Genomic DNA, 22,400 nt, shown 5'->3' with positions numbered 1-22,400 from the left:
TAATTAAATAATAAATAAACGTGTGATTTTAATTGCAAATAATAACTAAACTTTTTATTTAAATAAAAATTATTTAAATAATTCGAAAAATGATGTATTTATTATTTCTTATTTGCAAATAAAAGATTATTTATTATTTGGACGAGCAAAACTCAAGGACAAAAAATTCCTAGAAATATATTATTGAAGCATAATTTTAGGAAAATCAACAATTCCTATTTCAAATTTTATATGAGACACCTCAATTTGTAATTTCGAAACATTTCATAAACGAGAATTATTACCTTTCACTTTTTTATACATAAATGTTCCAAAAATCGATCTGTGAGAATAGAAATATGCTGAAAAGACTTTACTGTAAAAAATTAAATGGCAAGGTGGTCAAGGGAGTGCCTGTCCACATCGTTGGCAAAAGGAATTATTATAAACATTAATTAGCTAGAATTAATAAATGTCTCGTAGTATTATTTTGAATAATTTAATGCGTGCGAATGTTCATGGTTTAAAAGTTATTCCGTATCACGAAAACTATTAGCCACTTTTACTAAAAAATTAGGTGGTCAGATAGCCAAGGGATTGCTTGTGGACATCGCTGTAAAATAGAATTGTTATAAACATTAACCAGCTGGAAATAATAAATTTATCAATAATTGTCACGGGGCGATCGACATCGATCGATATTCGGCAGAGTGGGGGGCGCCGCTCGAGCTCGGCGGAATGGGGGGCGCCGCTGGAGCTCGGCGGCTGTGCGAGAGCTCTCCGTCAGTCAGTCAGTCGGGGCGGGGGGACCGGCGTGAGCGGACGTGCTGCGGGACCAGGAGCGCCAGGAGACCCGGAGGGACCAGAGGTGGACCAGAGGTGAACACCACGGCGATCGACATCGATCGATATTCGGCGGAGTGGGGGGCGCCGCTCGAGCTCGGCGAGAGCTCTCCGTCAGTCAATCAGTCAGTCGGGGCGGGGGGACCGGCGTGAGCGGACGTGCTGCGGGACCAGGAGCGCCAGGAGACCCGGAGGGACCAGAGGTGGACCAGAGGTGGACCAGAGGTGGACCAGAGGTGGACCAGAGGTGAACACCACGGCGATCGACATCGATCGATATTCGGCGGAGTGGGGGGCGTCGCTCGAGCTCGGCGAGAGCTCTCCGTCAGTCAGTCAGTCGGGGCGGGGGGACCGGCGTGAGCGGACGTGCTGCGGGACCAGGAGCGCCAGGAGGACCGGAGGACCCAGAGGTGGACCAGAGGTGGACCAGAGGTGAACACCACGGCGATCGACATCGATCGATATTCGGCGGAGTGGGGGGCGCCGCTCGAGCTCGGCGAGAGCTCTCCGTCAGTCAATCAGTCAGTCGGGGCGGGGGGACCGGCGTGAGCGGACGTGCTGCGGGACCAGGAGCGCCAGGAGACCCGGAGGGACCAGAGGTGGACCAGAGGTGAACACCACGGCGATCGACATCGATCGATATTCGGCGGAGTGGGGGGCGTCGCTCGAGCTCGGCGAGAGCTCTCCGTCAGTCAGTCAGTCGGGGCGGGGGGACCGGCGTGAGCGGACGTGCTGCGGGACCAGGAGCGCCAGGAGACCCGGAGGGACCAGAGGTGGACCAGAGGTGAACACCACGGCGATCGACATCGATCGATATTCGGCGGAGTGGGGGGCGCCGCTCGAGCTCGGCGAGAGCTCTCCGTCAGTCAATCAGTCAGTCGGGGCGGGGGGACCGGCGTGAGCGGACGTGCTGCGGGACCAGGAGCGCCAGGAGACCCGGAGGGACCAGAGGTGGACCAGAGGTGAACACCACGGCGATCGACATCGATCGATATTCGGCGGAGTGGGGGGCGTCGCTCGAGCTCGGCGAGAGCTCTCCGTCAGTCAGTCAGTCGGGGCGGGGGGACCGGCGTGAGCGGACGTGCTGCGGGACCAGGAGCGCCAGGAGAACCGGAGGGACCAGAGGTGGACCAGAGGTGGACCAGAGGTGGACCAGAGGTGGACCAAAGGTGGACTAGAGGTCATCTACAGTTACCCTGGCCTACCTTCAACTGTCAATTCAAGGAACAACGGTAAGTTTGATTATTAATATTTTTCAAAGCTTCCTTTGTTTATCCTTGGCCCAATTTCAACGAACTTGTCTTTCATACTAATTTTGAAATTTTCCTCGAGACTTTCGGTATTGAGTCTTCTTCAAATTTATCAATTTTATTCTTTATAAAAATTACATTTTGAGCGCCCCACTCGTATGCAGCATTATAATTGCTCTTGTGAGCTGCTTCGTTGGTTGTTTTCGCACTCGTGTGCGGGGTTATAGTTATTCTCACAAGTTGTTTCGCTGGTTGCATTTGCACTTCTGTGCGGGGTTACAATTGCTCTCATGAGCTGGTTCTCTGATTGTATTCGCACTCATGCGCACGATTATAATTGCTCTTGTGAACTGGTTATATTCGCACTTTTGTGCGATGTTACAATTGCTCTCATGAGTTGGTTCTCTGATTGTATTCGCACTCATGTGCATGGTTATAATTGCTCTCATGAGCTGGTTCTGTGGTTGTATTCGCACTCATGTGCAGGATTACAATTGTTCTTGTGAATTGGTTCGCTGGTTGTATTCGCACTCATGTGCAGAATTATAATTGGTCTTGTGACCTGGTTGTGTTCGCACTCCTCTACAGGATTATAAATTATAATTGTCCTTGTGAACAAGTTGTATTCGCACTCATGTGCATGGTTAGGTTTGCGCTGATGTGCGGGTTTATATTTGCTCTCGTGAGCTGGTTACATTTGCATTCGTGTGCGTGATTTAATTCCGTATTCAACTGCATTGTTTCTAAATACGATTAGTCTGTTTCAGCTAGATTACAACAGCCCGCTGCTAACAAAGATGACACACCAAATGAAGAGGACACATCAACGAAGAGGAAGAAGACTACAGTGTATTTTGAAGTTAGTTATATACGATCTATATATTAAGATTGTATATCATCGTTGTAAATATGTCGTGTTTCACAAGTCCCTCTTCCTACAAATTTTCTCATCTTGTTTGAAATTGGCATTCCTCCGATCGGAGGTCGCCCAGGGGCTCACTCACGGATGGGGCCGTGAGTGAGTACGGGGTGTAGCGTCCCCGGGGCACCCGAATCGCCTATAGGCCGCACCCGTGTGCGGGGTTAGTTTGGCTCTCGTGAGCTGGTGTTAGGTTGGCTCTCGTGAGCTGGTTAGATTCGCACTCGTGTGCGGGGTTAGTTTGGTTCTCGTGAACTGGTTCTAGGTTTGCTCTCGTGAGCGGGTATTATAGGTTTGCACTCGTGTGCAGGGTTATGTATTGTTATGTCTAACTATATTATTAGTCTGTTTCAGCTAGAATACACCAAGAAGAAGTCATACCAAGAAGAGGACACACCAAGAAGAGGACACACCAAGAAGAGGACACACCAAGAAGAGGACACCCCGAGAAGAGGGCAAACCAAGAAGAGGACACCACGAAGTTTTAGTTTTATTTGCCGAGGGAGGTCCCTCAGGGGCTCACTCACGGATGCGGCCGTGAGTGAGTACGGGGAGTCGCGTCCCCGGGGGTTACCCGAATCGCCTATAGGCCGCACCCGAGTAAGTCGAGTAATTATTGTCGTAAATTCACGTTACTCGTTTTCTTGATTCCGACACAGCCTTCTGCTGTGTCGGACCTTGCTTGTACGTACCAGACCGGTTGGAGCTGGTATTCGGCGTCGATACATTGAGAGGGGTGGTTCATTGAGACCTGTTCACTCGTATTGCCATTCTCTCTGTTCGTAATCCTACCCACGTAACCTCAACGCATTGCGTTGCCTGGTGGCAGGTAGTTGGCAGAGAAATTCTCTGTTCGTCATCCTACCCACGTTACCTCAATGCAGTGCGTTGTCTGGTGGCAGGTAGTTGGCAGAGAGATGGTGTTACGTTTGAACACTTCTCACTGTCCATTCCTCTTGGTGAGGGCACGTCAGGTATCGGCTCTGACCGGAGCTGCACTGCAAGCATTGTACGCGCCGCGTCACCTTCGAAACGGAGCCTTCTGCTCTGGTTCGCTTTAGTTTTTTTCTTTTAAAGAATCAGAGCCTTCTGCCTGATTCGCCTTTGATCCCCCGTGGATCGGAGACTTCTTCTCCGATTCACACCCTTTGCTCCACAATAATTGCTCGACTTGCGTGCGTTAGTTATTAAGATTATGTAGCGTTGTTGTAAATATGTCCAGTAATTATTGTCTTAACTTCATTTTGCTCGTTTTCTTGACTCCGACACAGCCTTCTGCTGTGTCGGACCTTGCTTGTACGTACCAGACCGGTTGGAGCCGGTATTCGGCGTCGATACATTGAGAGGGGTGGTTCATTGAGACCTGTTCACTCGTATTGCCATTCTCTCTGTTCGTAATCCTACCCACGTCATCTCAACGCATTGCGTTGCCTGGTGGCAGGTAGTTGGCAGAGAAATTCTCTGTTCGTCATCCTACCCACGTCATCTCAACGCATTGCGTTGCCTGGTGGCAGGTAGTTGGCAGAGAGATGGTAGTACGTTTGAACACTTCTCACTGTCCATATCTCTTGGTGAGGACACGTCGGGTATCAGCTCTGACCGGAGCTGCACTGCAAGCATTGTACGCGCCGCGTCACCTTCGAACCGGAGCCTTCTGCTCTGGTTCGCTTTAGTTTTTTTCTTTTAAAGAATCAGAGCCTTCTGCCTGATTCGCCTTTGATCCCCCGTGGATCGGAGACTTCTTCTCCGATTCACACCTTTTGCTCCACAATAATTGCTCGACTTGCGTGCGTTAGTTACTAAGATTATGTAGCGTTGTTGTAAATATGTCCAGTAATTATTGTCTTAACTTCATTTTGCTCGTTTTCTTGACTCCGACACAGCCTTCTGCTGTGTCGGACCTTGCTTGTACGTACCAGACCGGTTGGAGCCGGTATTCGGCGTCGATATATTGAGAGGGGTGGTTCATTGAGACCTGTTCACTCGTATTGCCATTCTCTCTGTTCGTAATCCTACCCACGTCATCTCAACGCATTGCCTTGCCTGGTGGCAGGTAGTTGGCAGAGAAATTCTCTGTTCGTCATCCTACCCACGTTACCTCAATGCAGTGCGTTGCCTGGTGGCAGGTAGTTGGCAGAGAGATGGTGTTACGTTTGGACACTTCTCACTGTCCATCTCTCTTGGTGAGGACACGTCGGGTATCGGCTCTGACCGGAGCTGCACTGCAAGCATTGTACGCGCCGCGTCACCTTCGAACCAGAGCCTTCTGCCCTGGTTCGATCTTATTTTTTACTTTGGAAGAATCAGAGCCTTCTGCCTGATTCGCCTTTGATCCCCCGTGGATCGGAGACTTCTTCTCCGATTCACACTTTTTGCTCCACAATAATTGCTCGACTTGCGTGCGTTAGTTATTAAGATTATGTAGCGTTGTTGTAAGAAAGGGAGCCAGAAGGAATATTGCATTCGTTCTGACTCCCTTTCGGGTCTCTCGTGCAGCAACCTCCTCGTGGTGAGACCTGGGCAATCGGTATTATCCTCTATTTGTAAGAACTTTTAGTGTCTTATGAATAAAGGATAATATCGAGCTAATAGCTGCACATTTAATAAATATGTTGATTTTTCAATAAATTCTATTCCTATACCTATTGTCTTTCACAACATTTTGCAATTTTACCTTCCTTCAGATCAAAATATATGTATTATCCAAGCTGATTTGCTCCGGGCGTGAACAATGTCATATATCGTCTGGTTCTATTTAGGTAAAGAGACGGGATAGTATTTCGTCGGTGATAGTATTATAAGGCAATTACAGGAGGGGTAAATACTATATCATTCTTCTTCTACTTGACGAGTATCTCGTCGTTGGTAGAACTTTTAGCGATGTGGTATTTCAGATCACTGTAAGTTCCACGTTATCCCCGCGCCCGTCGCGCCCGGTTACCGGTCCCGCTGAATAACATAGGGGCTGGCAGTCTTTAATAGTATCTCGTCGGTGGCACCGGGGCTGGCAGTCTTTAATAGTATCTCGTCGGTGTCCTGACTTTGTCAACCGCACAGTTCGTGACCGAGACGCATAGCAGGGACCGTTACATGGTGTGTACCGTTTCCGTGTTTCATCATTCGATAAAATGGATAGAAGCCAAAGTTATTTACCGTAATTTTCGAAAAATGAATTCTGTATTCAAGCGAGCTATTTATTTTTTTTCGATTTCAATTTGTTCTCGAATCGTGTTGCCTTCTCGCGGTAATTTACTCTTGTATCGTGACGTTCATTTGTATTTGAATTCGTGTCGTGCGATAGAAATCGAGTTTGTTTAATTTCCGTTCAAATCAATTTATTCTTCCTATTCAAATTGAGTTGTTTATTTGTTATTCATTCTGATTTAGTTTTTGACTGTTTGTGAATTGATATTAATCAATTTGTTCTTTCTGTTACAGATTCCGTGGGAAAAAGTATCCGAAAAGTATGATCAAAAGGTCATATACATAGATAGCCAAGATCGATACTACTCGATGCTTTCGATAATCGAAAGCGTGACGTAGCATCTTGGCGCACTTTCTTCAAGCAGAATAGGACGTGAGCGTGAGTACAAATTATATTTTCAATTTTACTGCGATATTGAACATCTGTCTTAATACTCTTAATACCATCAATGAATAATTAATAAATATTTAATTTGAATTATTTATTTCCTATTTATTCGGATTTACTTCTGTGTCGTGACTATCAATTGTGTTTGAATTCGTGTCGTGCGATAGAAATTCAGTTTGTTTAATTTCCGTTCAAATTAATTTTAATTTTATATTCAAATTGAATTATTTATTTATTATTTATTGCGATTTAGTTTCTGACTGTTTGTCAATTGAAATGATTGAATTTGTTATTTCTGTTATAGATTCCGAGAGAAAGAAACCATCGATGTTACTACCAAGATGTCCTTACAGTTAATCTTTATTATCGGACATTTCCTTTCAAAGTATTATATTAATGAACAATTGTACAGCCTGCACTTTTATTTCGAAAATCAATTAAATTGAATTGAATTCTTTTTATGTGCCATAATGGAATTGTCCGAATCGATTTTAATATCTATTTGTTTTATTTTTTGATTTCAGGACTCTAACGCAGCTTCTCATCCTTCCACAAGTCGCAAGCGAATAAACAACAGTCTTATTTTTATTGCTCTATTTCTTATGTAGTTGATTTTGACGAGTAGAGTGAACGCCTGGCGTTCTCACGAGTAGTAATCTGTTTCCTAGCTAGGTAGGATCTTTCTGTACGTCGCGTTCTTTTATAAATTAACAATTTCGATAATTGCATTTCCACTTTTCTGTCTACGGTTCTGAATTACCGACTCTGTAAAAAACGCTGTGGTACGGTAGCGGACTCTATCGAAATGGAACAGTCAGCTAGTGAACTATACGACGTTGCAACTAGTGATGGGTATACGATACTCTATCTTGCAAATTTTCGAACAAATCGATCACCATAGAGTTTCGAATCGTCGAATCATATACGAGCAAAATTATCGATGTTCGTATCGAAAACGTTCGAGCGGTGTCTTTCCTGCTTTCCGGAGCTGTCGAAATTCGGTAGTAATTAGAGTATCGAGGGAGGACACTAATTTATGACACCCTCAAATGTCTAATATCACTTTCCCTTCTTGGAATTTAAGACGGCGAAAAGATTATTTGGATTATTACAGATGAACATATAAAAAGGAGAGTTAAAGAAGTATATTAGCTAAATTAATTTTCAATAATATATAATAGTTACACACGTAGCACTAATAATGTTCTCGATATCATTAATTACACAATAGCATTAATTTATAGTATAATATTAGAGCATTTACATATTCTACAATTCATATTTAATATTTATATTTTTAAATTAATATTTTCTGTTGTATATACACACATAGAATTCATAACTTTATTGATATTATTAACCCGGCGTTGGTAAGGTGGGAAAATGTATCGTAAGTGGTAAGGTGGGGTCTCACAGACCCCCCGAAATAATATATTGTATTATAGAAATAAATACCTTTTTCATATTTATAAGATTAGGTATTGCTTAAGAGGCTTGCAATGTATCAGAGTAAAAACGCAGATCCACGAAATTAAATTTTTATTATTCAAAAATACTTAACTAATGAAACATCTTTACAATGTTGCAATCAATCTAAAATCTCTGGGGTCTGTGAGACCCCACCTAACTAACGCCGGGTTAATGATATAGGCAACAGTCTTAATTTGTAGTATTATATGTAGTATGCACGCAATAGTATTAATTGACGGTGCTAATTTACATTTTAAATTAAAAGACGCAGCTTGATTGCGTGTTGGACGATCATAGAAAACGATGAAATATTCAAGATGACTTGTCTGGTCTGATCCAGTGAGAATTTCTGGCCAATTTACGTCAGCACAGGGATCAACGTGATTGGTAAAAAGGCGAGAGACCGTCAGCAGACGGGAACACAAGAGGTCACCATCCTTCGGAACAATCAGTGACTTCCGGCGTGCTGCGTCTGCTTCTGAATCACTTTGATATACTCCTGTATCAATGTTTATTTCTCGTTTTGTTCAGATCGTTCAACATTTTTTACGTAAGTATGACGCACTCGAATTTCATTTCAGTATAATCAAACTGTGGGTTGCCAACCTTACGCGCGACATGACCTCGTGTCACAGTGTATGCAAAGCTTCAGTGTACGGCACTGTGTTTGTTCCTTTCCCTATACCCTCGGATCGTAAATAGAAAGAGACTAGAATCTTACTAGATTTTGGGTCGAAACCATGTCGAAACATGGGTTTACGCGCTTCGGTTGTTTGACCTCATTTGAGCAGATTTTGGGCTGGGTGAGGGCTTATTCTAAAGAGGAAGGTTCATCACAGTGCGCTCTGGTCATGATTTTAACGAGATTATGTTTATATCTAATAATATGAGGGCCCAAAGTAGAGAAAAAATCTAGAAAAAAACCCGCAGATTTCAATACATTTTTCTGTCTCTAAAAGACTTTTTTGACTTATACGATGACCAGAGCGCACTGTGATGAACCTTCCTCTTTAGAATGAGCCCTCACCCAGCCCAAAATCTGTTCAAATAAGGTCAAACAACCGAAGCGCGCAAACCCATATTTCGACATGGTTTCGACCCAAAATCTAGTAAGATTCTAGTCTCTTTCTAGTTACAATCCGAGGGTATACTACCGTCTTGAGACATTGTCAATGTAAGACATTGAAATTAATTTCGATAATATTTTTAATAATTTCGAAAGTTAAAGTAAAAAGCGTAACTACGTAACAATGAAATTCTGTTTGAATTTTCATTTTCTTCTTCTGTTAAGAGCTCCCTGTAATTATCCTCCATTTAATTTAGTGGTTCCACGAGACCCTTGATAAAAATTGATCTCACCTTTTCGTCTCTAGATTCGCCATTTTCTTATTGAATTAATTAGAGGACTTTAATCAGCGCGTACACGATATTTCGCGGTTTATGCAACCGCTTCTCCGCTATAAGCACATTGATTATATTCAATGTAATGGTAATTTTTTGCAGCTCTTGGCACTAGACGATACTCTGGCGAGGATCGTTCATCATAGATCCTCGAGAAACGGCGGCGTTCTTCAAGCGTCGTTCACATACACGCCGACGTGCCACAATTTTTCACCGCTGCTTGTGCGGCCGCATACTGATGAGAATATCAACGTATAAAAGTCAGTATGGTCATAGCGTAATACATAGAAATGCTCAGTACGCCAGGGCTTTACTGGCAGTTTTCACTCGATTGTTGTCAGTTTATTGTTTGTAAATGATAATAATGTACGTATACACACAGTAAGGAGCATAACCGATCCCACACACTTTCAATCAGAATAACTTTTATACGAATGGACCAAATGATTTCAATTTCTTTGTAAGGTTAGAAGAATTAGTTTAGTAAATTACGTCTAATAAATAAGTTCAAAAAATGCATTTGGTCGGAATTGTGAAAAACGATACTAAAAATTGTTTGTTACAACTTTTTTAGCTGGACCAATAACGAAAATTTAAAAAATGTGTTTTGTATCCTGGTATACGATTATTAGATCAATATTAAAAGAGGAGTAACGTGGGCCAATGACCAGCCGTTTCCCGCAAGATAAAACTGCGTTAGGCCAGGAGATACGCGATGGATTCATCCTGCTGAAGACGAGTGGGTGTCTGGCGGAAATACAGCGGCTGGACTGTAACTAGCTCCGGCGCTAACACATCATTGCGCGAATGCGACAACCATGAAACTGATCATTATATTAGCTACTTGAATAACTTTCTGCCGTTCTTGTCGTAAATGCAAGTCCACTGTTTAAATAGAAATACGAAGAATATTTTATTTAACATATTCTCTGTCGTTGGCTGTAACCTTTTCCTACTGTTCACGTGATACAGTACAGTTTTAATCTAAGAAAAACCCACAGGTCCGCGCTGTTTCTTAGATCCTGTGGTTCTACTATTTCTTTGTTACCTTGGACGTACTCCTCTTTTTTACGAAAATCTAACAATTTAAGAATCGGAAAGTATAAAATCATACTTTAAACTACCGTATTTTCATTTCAGAATACCAATTGGCGTCCTGGCGAGCCTAGAATCGAGGCGAAAGCGTCGTATTAACATCGACTCGGTGCCCTCAGTTATTCGAGTGTCGTATTGTCGTGACAATGAGTTTCCTTAGATGAAGAGGATATAAAAAGACAAGTAGGAATGTTCCATGGCGCGTCACTAAATTTATTCTTGGGCAAGCACGAACTTTATGAATTTTCCGCGAATACTCATCTCGCATTCAGATGAGCGAAACTGTAAAGGGCCGCGGATGAACCATGATTCAGAAATTGTCAGCGAGAGTTTATGCTTCCAGTAGAAACGGGCAATTCAATATTTCACGTCCATATTTATGAATACAAGTATTTCATTAGATCAGATATACATATGTATAATATATATTTTTTTACAGTCTCACGTTTCTGTTAAGTGACAAACCAGCACCAATCAATCCTAAATTGTACCACGTTGTTAATAAGCACTGCCTCTAAAGCAACGTTAAATGAATGAATAAAAAAAATTGTCATTTTATTACGATGATTAGAATTATTTTATGCAGTTATGATAAAACTGAGTAGGGGTGACCAAGTCTCAAAGTTCCCGAGGTAAGTTGTTCCGTTCATTATTTATAAAATAATTTCAGTTATCGATCGTAAATGTTGAATATCAAATTTATAGATGCTTTCGGCGCTACACCGTTTGGATCAATTACTAATATAGCAATTTTGCAAAATTTTACTTCTTTCCTGACGTTTCGGTTGAGGTTCAAAAAGGAACCGAAACGTCAGGAAAGAAGTAAAATTTTGCAAAATTGCTATATTAGTAATTGATCCAAACGGTGTAGCGCCGAAAGCATTTATAAATTATTTATAAAAATGGAGAGGAACGCGCGATTCAATTTTCAGTATTATGAAATTTATGTTATACATTCTTTAATATAATTAATATCAATATATTTTAAGTCTTGTGTGTGTGTGTGTGTGTGTGTTGCTTTTAAATGGCAAAAATGCGGTAGTTCTAAATTCAAATTTAAAATGGAACTTGATTATTATGTAAATGTAAGTCTTCAACAATTAAAGTTTAATTTGATCGATAATAATGTTTCAGTATGATCAATTTGATATTATTAATATATGTACATTTTTCAATGTGAATAGTGTAGATTAGATTAGCAGAAAATGTGCTCGTCATGCTATTTTTCATCGTCTGAACTTTCACGCTGGTTCATGTAACAAATCGCTATTGCCGTTTTCGACAGTGTCGCAAGATGAAGTCAGATCAAGTTAGATACCAGTCTAAATACCTGTTCGCCAACGCACAAAGATGTGTCCAAGTTGTTTGCGAGACATCTGAGTAATCATGGAAACAAACATGTTCGGGCTTAATCCAAAATATTCTTGTACCGTTCTGCTAATGAAAGGTACAAGAATAAAAATCGTAGATAATTCTAGTCGTTTTAATTACGCTTAATATGTATCACTAATTGAAAGATATGCAGATTGCATATAACCGTATATGAAAAAATATGAATATATACGTATCAAAATTTAAATTTGATCGGCAGTAACAATGTTATTTCTTACATTAACACTTTACCTACCGGAAGCCTATTAATAGCCACTTTTTATTTGTCAAGATTGGAGCTGTCAGTTGTCACTCTTCGACACGTGATTAGTGAACTCGTAAAAAATTGTAAAACAGTAAAAAAAAGCTGTACGATAATCTGAAAAATACTATTGATTGCAGAGATGTCAATTTCTACTCGTAAGCTTTTTTCTTTTATATATTTATTAATAATAATAAATTATTATTTAAGTTGCGTCAACCTCACAAGTGTCGTTAGCGATTACAGGTTTACACACGAGTGGTCGTTTTCTTAGATTTGATTAGTTAATTTCGTTTGTTTCAAGACATTGATTAGGTTTTGTGAACGGAATATTTTGATCGGTAATATCCAGCGACGCTTTCCGCATTGAAACTTTGCATTTCTCTCCACTTAGTCGACGGAAATACTCGTTATATTTTAAGTGCTCTCGTTTCTATTTATAAGCTCAAACCGAACCGAATCGCATCGCATAAAAAGTAAAAAAGCCTGTCCAACTGACCGCTAAACTACGGGCTGCAACGTTGCTCGTATGCTGCGCTGCCTTTCTGCGACTAATACTGGTAGATACACCCACACACAGTGACGGATGGCTATCTCATCTTTAGAAATTCTCCGCTGAAGTGGTTTCTCCTTTTACTTATACGCGCGTTAAGAAATCACAGGTACATCACAATTCTGCGTCATTTAATTCCACAGAGGTTGCGGCTGATCTGGCGGATCCGTGCAAATCCTTTTTGTGAATCTTTCGCTGCGTCACAAAACAGCATTTATACCTTGCTTTGTGTTTATAAGTTCGTATCCATAAAGAAAGCTTTATTGCCTTTTGTTCCAACTTGTTCAAATATGTTCAACTAATGATCCTGAATGTCAATGCGGGTATGAAATGCAGAATACATACCTTATTTCATGATAGAGGTTCCAGCATTCGCCTACGTCTTTCGAGGGCGCCACGCTCTTTCTCCCCACCACGGACCACCAGACTAATACTTCTGTCCCCGCTCTATATTCCTCTTCTACGACGCTATTCCCCCACGCTTCTGCCGCGGTCAGGTCACGTGACGCATTCCGTCTCTGTCGGAGGGTTTAAAAACGATATTAAAAAGTATTAAAAGATATTACAAGAAAGTTATAACGACACGGTACACGAAAACAGAAATATGAACACAAAAAATTCTGTTAATTGTGTAATTCTTTACCCGTCTGGTACCGAGTCTAATAAATTATTTGTAATTTGAATCCCCGGTTCGTAATCCTTTGTCCGTCGAATGCTAAGTTCAGCGACATTTCTGAACAATAGAAAACCAAAACTGTTTCTATTTTATGCATCATGACTTGAGCATTCTTTTGCCTAGCGTACGGGACTTTCCTTTATCGGCAAGACAGGAGATTATGGAAAAGTAACACCACTGAATAGCGGAACTTCGCCTGCATAAGAACATTGAACGCCGAACGGTATCCATGTGCATGTGGCGAGTATAGGGACAGATAACACGGAAGTAGGTTTACTTGCGCGCGGTATGTTCTTTGGATTTCGATGTGCCACATATACATATCTCAAAATTGTTTAGGTTTGTGCTTCTGCGACAGAACCTGGACTGCATCAGTGAAACGGATTCAACGTAACGAATCTAAACCTTACTTGTTGTAAGTAAGGTATCCTAAAAGTAAGTGTAGAAACTTTTCATCTTGATTAGAATGGTGCTCAATCAGTAGACAGTAAATTTTATGCATTTATGACAAAGATGAGTATGTTAATGTAATTCAAAACAGTAAAAACATTAGAGGAATTTAAAAATACTGTTACATTATTTTCAACCTAATAAACATATTAAGAAAGAATATAAATGTCTATTTCACTCCAGTCTCTCGTGGTTCAAGTAGAACATTTTTATTTTCCATAAAAATCCGCTATCTATTAAACAGTAGGTTTCATTTAGAGAAACGTTACATTTGTTCACTGTTCGCCGGATTTATTAATCCGGAAGACATTGTAGTGTACCATAAAGTGGCAAGTTTCACCATTTTTGATCGTTTATAATTCGTAAACCAATTAACCAATTTCAATGATAATTTTCAGAGCGTACATAATTTATACCAGTTGACAAAACACATTTTTTAAATTTTCGTTATTGGGCCAGCTAAAAAAGTTGTAAAAATCAATTTTTAGTGTCGTTTTTCACAGTTCCGACCAAATGCCTTTTTTTCGACTTATTTATTAGACGTCATTTACTGAACTAATTTTCCTCTAGCCTTACAGAGAAATTGAAGTCGTTTGGTCCATCCATATAAATGTTATTCTGATTTAAAGTGTGCGAGTGTATGTTTTACGTTTTGTAGTAAACAAATAGTTCCAATATCTAAAAAAATCCGAATATTAATGGAAATCAATCCGCATATAATGTTGAGAAATAAAAAGGAAAATTTCCGGACAATCGTTACTCCGAATATTATTATACCGAATACTATTATACTCCGACATGCTTGTTAGTGCAGCGACGTCCCGAATTCGTAGATAATAGCGACACGGTCGCAAATAGCTTGACGATGGCAGGCGGCGTCGCATCGAATATGTATCTTACGGTGAGATATAGGCAAGGGGATCCCATGCCGTAAAAAAGCAGCAAGCCATGTCACAGTAGGACGCTCCCACTACAGTGTGGGATCATCAGAAAGAAAGAGAGAGAGCGAGAGAGACGGTGAGGGGTGGGGGAGCGAGGGTGAGAGAGCGAGAGAGGGTGAGATTGAACATAAACTCGAGTGGTGGGAGTATATGGTGGGTCCTCGAGGGAAAGTAGCGTCAGTCGCGCGGCACGCGGCGCACCGTACGCGTAAGGGTTTTTCGCGTCGCCTTTTGCACGGTGCAGCACACAACACGCATTGTTTTTTTTCCACTTGGAACTGTCACGGCCAATTAACACGACGCCGGCTGTGCGGATACACGCGATCGATCGTTCCTGGTGAATCGTGGATATTGTTATTCGAACGGGAAGCTTGCATAAATCTGGTAAGAAAACCGTTCCGTACAGCATCAGCGCGACGACGACGACGACGACTACGTTTTCATTAATCTGTGTGAACGAAACGAGAGAATTCTTCGTTTTCTCTCGATGATACTGTGCTCTGGTTCTGTGCTTGAAAATTCCCCGTGGACAGATGGATTATATTCTCTTTTTCTCGGACCCGAGAACCCAGTGGGATTGTGAGAGGCTGCGTGCGCTCTGTATGCTGCTGCTGCTGTCGCTGCTGTTCTGTGCCCACTGAAACCGTAGAAGCGGCTGCTCCCGAGCAACCGAGTAATTATTACCGAGATAAATTACCTCGCACGAATTACGAAAGATTTCTCCTTTAATGGGATTGAAACGTGCCCGACACACTGGCGCGCTTGCTTGCTCGCTCGCTCGCTCGCCCGCTCGCCGCGCTTGCTCCGTTTACGTTATAATCGCTCCATGCTCCATCGGAACTTTGTACCCTTTGTGGCGCACGTGCTTGCTTCGACTTCGTCGTGACAGAGGCCACAGCGACGCGGATCATGATTAAAAAATCGTCTGACCATGCTGCCCCCACTTCTCCAAATATCGTCTCGGTAGATTTGATCTGCTCGGTTCATTCATACTCGACAGCTAGCCGAAATCAATTTTAGTCGTCTCAATGCGGCCAACTCCATTCGTTGCAATGTCTTCCTTGATTCGTTGATTATCTGCGAACAATCGAATTACTCTTTACTATAATATTTTATAAATATTCGAAGTATCCGCGAGTAATGTAATTTTTACAGATTGTCTAAACGCCGGATCTTTAGATAAAAAGTTCGTGTATCAATTGCAAGACACAGGAGCTAAATATAAATGTATATTTTCCATTAATAATAATGGAAATGAGTGGAATCTTTCAACGATTAATCTACTAAGAATTACACTAATTACAAGTAGATCTCTTAAAATACTGTGAAGTCCTGCATCATCTCGTTTGTTTTTAAATAATTAGTAACCAGCTGGATTGAACCACTTGCACTGGTTACTAATTATTTAAAAAACAAACGACATGATACAGGACTTCATAGTATTTGAAGAGATCCACTTGTAATTAGTGTCATTCTTAGTAGATTAATCGTTGTGATTTAGTTGCCAGCGCAAGTCGTTAACAATGCTCCGATTATTTTCTGAAAATATCCTTCCGTCTCTGCTTGCACATATAAAGAATTTCGACTATGCCAAATGAAGCAATCTAGGTAGACTTTACTAGTGATTCATACCTATAGTAATGCAGGATTGTAACACGAGTAAAAAATAAACTGGACCCGGCTTCAATGGGACCGTTGTTCGAGTGTTAAATATTTGGAGGAACGGTGGGTCATTGAGCACAAAATTGCCTTCTAATGGAGGCATAATAATTATACTTCCATAAGTTTGTGCAGTCCAGGAGTTCAAATATAATAATACAAAATCAAGAACGCTTAACTTGACGGATAAATTAAATAATGGAAGGACAATCTCCCTAACTAGCTAATTTTGCAATGCTATGTTGCAGTAATACGGACATTAAATGTAAATAAGGATAAATGAAGAGTTCTGAAGCGATAGGAGTTTTCTAACAAGAAAAGAAAGAAATAATAAAAGATTTTTAAATTAGAATTTGGCTGTTGAATTCTGGAAGGCAAAATAATAGAACTTTTCCATAATTGGAATTTTTTCGTTGCGAATTATAAAACACAAAATAATAAAAGTTTTTCTGATTAGAATTTTGCAAGGCAAAATGATGGAAGTTTTTCCCTATTAGAATTTTTTAAAATTACAGAATATTGCTACCGACTATAATGTCATAATGATATAATATAATAATAAAATAACATAATGACTGCAAATCTTTTTGCAAAATAACTACTTTCTGAATTGAAGGAACGGAAATAAAATTTTTCTGCTAGCAATATCACCGAGTCGAAAATGCTGTAACAATATTCTTAAATTCTTTGAACGTCTTCGCGGTTTTGTGTTCCATCTATTCAGTTTCCTGATAAACGCAGAAAAGCCGCAGAGAGAGAGAGTATAGTCATTATGAATCATTTATCTTCGCGCATATACGGCGTGAATGTTCCGGAGCGTTTTAAATTCCATTCATGCTCGGAGGTATTCCATTGTGATCGTAGCCGCAACCCTCCCCTTTCGTGCTAAACCGACCGTAAACAAACTTTACAATTAATGCAATGATATTTCGGCGAGCAGACACGGCCGAGTAAAAATAAATGTTCGCGCCCGTTGCGCTCTACGAATTCCGAGAATATTATTCTCTGTAGCAAAAAAGAGACGTTGTCTTGTCGGTGGTTAATTTTAGCTTTCTAGAGCTAAAGAAAAATTATTCGCGGTGTCTGCGAACGAGCCTCCTACGAATTTCATGACCGTTGCTGCCGAGGCTTGCCAACCAAAATCGAGCAACACCGATTGCCACGCTCGAGGAACTCTGGCGATCTTCAAATAGTTTCTGCGAATTAATCTGAATGATTATACGTGGATTATACCTTATAGAGTGACCCCATAAACTACTGATACACTAAATTCCCCATTCTTGACAAAATAGCGACGTCTAAACACAGTTTAAAAATCTCCATTTCCAATTCTTGATAAAATGGCGACACTTAAGCACAGTTTAAAAATCTCCATTTCCAATTCTTGATAAAATAGCGACATTTAAACACAGTTTAAAAATCTCCATTTCCAATTCTTAATAAAATAGCGACATTTAAACACAGTGTTAAAATCTAAATTTCAAATTCTCGAGAAATTCTAAACATTTGAACTACGATAACTTCGTTCGAAATAATAGCAGTCTCATCCACTCGAAGAATACAAAGCATGCGCATACGCCATGACGTTTAGAATACAGAGTGAAGAGTACTAGCGCGAACAAAATGGCACGCACAATGTGAAAAAACCCATAGGAATAATTGACCCGATGAAGCGTGAATCAGTTTGTTCACGGGCCATAGTTAACTGTGAATCGCGAGCGCGCATGTGATTCATTCATCCCAGTACGCTAAGATTTTTTATTGCAGTTTCCTGTGGTTGTAATCGTTACCTCCTATCGAGTCCCAGCTCAAACGCGCCCGCGAGACAAAGAATCTTTTGATACGGGACGACAATTTCGCGTGGCACGAACTCTCGCGAAGAAGCCCTCGCCGTTGTTAGTCGTATTATAAACATTCCCGTCTGAACACTTTTCGATTATCAAAAGAAGTTTGTAAGCAGCCAGTTTTTATCTGACGGTCTGCAACCGTTTTCGTGGTTTCTTCGAAGTCGAAACGTCAGACGTGTCTCGAGTTGTTAGAGCTGCCCTTCTGTACAGCGCCACAGCGAGGTATTTGGCCCGAACAGTCTGGAAACAGTCGATTTCAAAATTTTACGTAAGTCATAAAGTTGTTACTGTCCGACGTAGGCTTGAATAAATCTTTATATATTTATATAATATTTGATAAACCGACCTTATGGCTTCAGTATTGTTTTTTTATGAGAGATTTTATAGCAAGAAAGAGCCGAGTAGACTTGACCTTAACGGAGTTGTCACATTGTAGATTTTGCGAACGGTCAGTAGACGAAGCTGATTAGTAAGATTTTCGATCGATAGGTGGTGTAAAGGAATTGATCTCTGTAATGCGCGTGAAATGTTGCACCGTATCACAGCAGCACTGTGTATGTTTGGGATGTTGATGCAACCCGAGAGTTTTCGAACCAAGCCGAAGCGGTTCGTGGCGTTCGTGTTCGAGTAACAAGATTGGCCGCGTGTGTTGTGTCCCGTGTCGGGAAAAGTTCTTAAAAATGTTGCCCTTGACAGGATATTATTATGTGAAGATGGTGGTGAAGATGGACATCGGAGATCGGTTCCCTTTTGTCAATATGTTTCTCGTTTGTCGTCTTTTTCGTTCAGGTACAGTCTTCTAATATTTACTTAAGCAATGCATCGTAAAATTTGCGAATACGTTTCTAATACGTTACGAAACGTTTACATTTTGGGCATTGAGTATTTCGATTCATAACTTGCTAGTTCATTAGATACAGTAATACATAGATCAATTATAAATGCAGAAATTCGTGCAAACGCGTTGTATTTGTAAAGAAAGTAATCTCTGTACGTATGACAGGGATGTCGAAATAGGTAATACGAAAGTTTCCGAATCAAGCCGAAGTGGTTCGTGTTCGGGTAATAAGATTGTACTCGTGTGCTGTGTCCCGTGTCGAAAGTTCTTCAAAATGTTGCTTCTGACAGGATATTATTATGTGAAGATGGTCATCGAAGCTCAGTCCCCTTTTGTCAATAATATTAACAATATAGGACTCAATATGTTTCTCGTTCGTCGTCTTTTTCGTTCAGGTACAGTCTGATAATATTCACTTGAGCAATGCACCGCAAAATTTGCGAATACGTTTCTAATACGTTACAAAACGTTTACATTTTGGGCATTGAATATTCCGATTAATAACTTGCTTGTTCATTCGATACAGTAATAGATCATTATAATTATATGTTCAATGCAGAAATTCGTGCAAATGCGTTTATTTGTAAAGAAAGTAATCTCTATATGTAGTACAAATAAATATCGAAGATACTCGCACAATCCTTATGCATATGTATGTCTGAAAGATACATTTACATTATGCATCTTGCTTTATGCAGGTCAATGCGCAAGCAAAACCGGTGGGTGGTTCTGAATCGTTGCGATCGTAACCTTGTAGCGTTTTCCAATTTTTTAAAACTATAATATTACACCTTATTGCATGGAATTGTAGTAAGAAATAACTGTCAACTTATTTTAGATCACTATCTAAAGACAGTGTACATATATGAATATTATATTCGTTAATAATTTCCAGTTTTTCGTTGTGCCACAGTCTAGTAATAAGGACACCATAGATATCTCGTCCATAGCGTAGTACGCACGACAGCATGGTGACGAAATAACTCGTCCACGGTAGTGAAAGGGTTAGTGGTCCCTGAAGAAATCAACTACTTTGATCTTTACATCCAGGAAAATGTTTGATTCACTCCATCTTATTAGACTCGCAGGATTAATAAAATACCCCCTTGAGCCGTTATTTTCGGTGCCATTCCCCATAAAATCGTCCAACCGAGTTCCAGCGAGAGAACCGATCGTACCAATAAAGTTTCTGACCCGCTCGTTAATCTCATTGATCGAGCAAGCCTGATAAGTCTCTGACCGTTTCTTCTCGGCTTTATCTGCCGTGTGTACCGTGTGCCAAGGAACGCGTCAATGCCCGAACGATAGCGATGACGCGACGAATCTCTCTTCCGTTTGTGTAACCAGCTTCTTCTTCTCCTTGTTCTTTTGCAGAAACATCGAGAGGATCTTCCGCGGAATCGTCGCCGGTTGATCGAAGAGAAATTGGAACTGGCTGGGCCAAGGGAATCCGGCAAAAGGCGAGCAACAGTCGAGGGTTTCCGCCGAGATTGATGTGAGAGGGGCTAAGTATCGCGAAGAGGGGCCAGGTGAGAGGAACGCGAAGAGAAAGACACGTAACAACAGGGACCAATTGCGGAGCTGCGTGATCGCGGAAACGCAAATGCGCTCGAGATCCTCCGATCGACCTCGAATTCCCTCGAGATCGCAGAATCATCGGTGAACATGGTTCAACACGGAGCTGCGCTGCTGCAAACGCGTCACGTCGGACCGAAAATGCGCAAGGGTTTTCCCACGACTGTGCAACTGTCCTACCGACCGCCGATTTGAAAAGTAGGTGAATTCGTTGAAGCATTCTCAATTTATCCGCTTATCTTACACACAGAGTCGCCGGATTGAGACTCGTGTCCCCGCACTCTGTCTTCTCCTTCGACGGCGCACAGTGGGTAAATTCGACCTAACTCGATTCAAAATCAAAGAACTTTCGATAGAAATGAGGTAGAGCGATGCATTTTTTGAAAAATTAAAGCTGAAACTTTGCAGAAATTGAGAAAAATAGGGTGATTACGGTACGAACGGTTTTTAACCTTGAGAAAATTCGTTAAACTTGCAGAATTTCAAGAAAATGTGGTTTCTGCGTTACCACGGGAGGGAAAAAATTTGTTTTTTAACATGCTATACATATATCATTTCCCGTAGATTTTTTTTCACGCTGATTTCAAATCTGGTCTCAAAATTTGTCTACGACCTCTGGTTTTTTCAAGAAATCGATTTTTGTCACAAGAAATTCATGAAATCATGTTTTCGTTGAAATGTAATAAACTAATTGCTCTAGCTTTCCAAAAAAGTTCAAATCGCATAGTTCAATATTTGAAAAGTTACCGTGTTTTTTTAAGAGTGTCCGAATATTAGCGGGAGTCACTGTATATGTATTACTTATATTACTTACAATTAGACCTGTTACGCTAGAAACGTTACGTCACAAAATCAGTTCGCAATACATATAATCGTATCGCGCTTCATTGTATTATATTATAGTAGATCGCGGCGTGGTTTCGTGCCAACGGTGATGTACTAGCATATTATAGAGGAAAAAATTCCGGTTATCGACACAAGCAACGAGGTCAGCCCGAGTTGGCACGTTCCTGGAGATAACAATTTTCATTCCTTTGGTCGAGTTTGATTATCTTCCGGTATCCGGCATTTCCTAGCGAAGGCTTCCGTTTTTCTTTGACGTAGCCCGACCATTCTTTTTGTCAGCTTCATTTACATTTCATTGATCGACACCAAGCCTGCACACGCCGATCGGTTTTTCTCTTCTACCTTCTCTCGACTCGGTCCATTGGCTGGGGTTGTATCGTTTTTCCAGTTTAGTGGCTCTAATGTTTCACGCCTGTCACATTAGTCCAATCAAGACCGCCGCTCTCTCTCTCTCTCTCTCTCTCGACGACGTGAATCTTAACTTTTAATCTTCGATTCGATCCTCTACTAGGCAGAGAGTCGCCAGGGAAATTGACTCGAACTTAGGGGCATTCAGCTACCCTCTTTCTGCCGTTAGTCACGTGAATACTGAGATCTGTTACGTAACACATCACTCATAAAGTCTCCGGTCCAACTAAGAAAAACAAATTTTTTTTGTAGAAATTCCACTTTATTCATCAACATACTCTCCTTCAAGAGTGATGCATTCATTCCAACGCTCCTCTAACTTTTCGATGCCCTTTATGTAAAACGATTTGTCTTTGCTCTCAAAATAAGCCTCAGTTTCGGCGAACACTTCTTCATTCGAGCCAAATTTCTTTCCCTGGCGCATC

At 41.0% G+C, this 22,400-nt stretch overlaps 2 protein-coding genes and 3 long non-coding RNA genes across 6 annotated transcripts in view; 4 read left to right on the top strand and 1 right to left on the bottom strand.

The window, feature by feature from the left end:
- LOC143209918 (beta-glucuronidase) overlaps positions 1–13,102 on the bottom strand; it is a 30,912-nt gene extending 17,810 nt beyond the window's left edge. The window contains exon 1 of the mRNA XM_076426239.1: positions 13,081–13,102. The gene's annotated coding sequence lies outside the window, so the exon portion shown is untranslated. The remainder of the gene's footprint in view (positions 1–13,080) is intronic.
- Positions 350–5,432, top strand: LOC143209930 (uncharacterized). Its single transcript, XR_013009162.1, has 3 exons — positions 350–1,036; positions 1,070–1,958; positions 1,992–5,432. It is a non-coding gene; the product is annotated as an uncharacterized LOC143209930 (long non-coding RNA).
- LOC143209929 (uncharacterized) lies at positions 5,483–12,181 on the top strand. Of its 2 annotated transcripts, XR_013009161.1 has the most exons (7): positions 5,483–5,808; positions 5,886–6,084; positions 6,430–6,574; positions 6,888–6,968; positions 7,108–8,603; positions 9,557–11,181; positions 11,835–12,181. It is a non-coding gene; the product is annotated as an uncharacterized LOC143209929 (long non-coding RNA). The 2 variants fall into 2 exon arrangements; XR_013009160.1 differs by having other exon boundaries at positions 6,888–8,603.
- On the top strand, positions 12,195–13,990 carry LOC143209931 (uncharacterized). The gene is made up of 3 exons (XR_013009163.1): positions 12,195–12,340; positions 13,535–13,678; positions 13,751–13,990. It is a non-coding gene; the product is annotated as an uncharacterized LOC143209931 (long non-coding RNA).
- A 978-nt stretch (positions 13,991–14,968) lies between these two features.
- The window catches only part of Mmp2 (Matrix metalloproteinase 2), a 187,833-nt gene continuing 180,401 nt past the window's right edge, over positions 14,969–22,400 (top strand). Inside the window, exons 1-2 of the mRNA XM_076426243.1 lie at positions 14,969–15,186; positions 20,521–20,919. The gene's annotated coding sequence lies outside the window, so the exon portion shown is untranslated. The remainder of the gene's footprint in view (positions 15,187–20,520; positions 20,920–22,400) is intronic.

Source organism: Lasioglossum baleicum, chromosome 6 (genome assembly GCF_051020765.1).
Source record: "Lasioglossum baleicum chromosome 6, iyLasBale1, whole genome shotgun sequence".
NCBI lineage: Eukaryota > Metazoa > Arthropoda > Insecta > Hymenoptera > Halictidae > Lasioglossum > Lasioglossum baleicum.
This window is presented reverse-complemented; position numbering and strand designations above follow the sequence as displayed.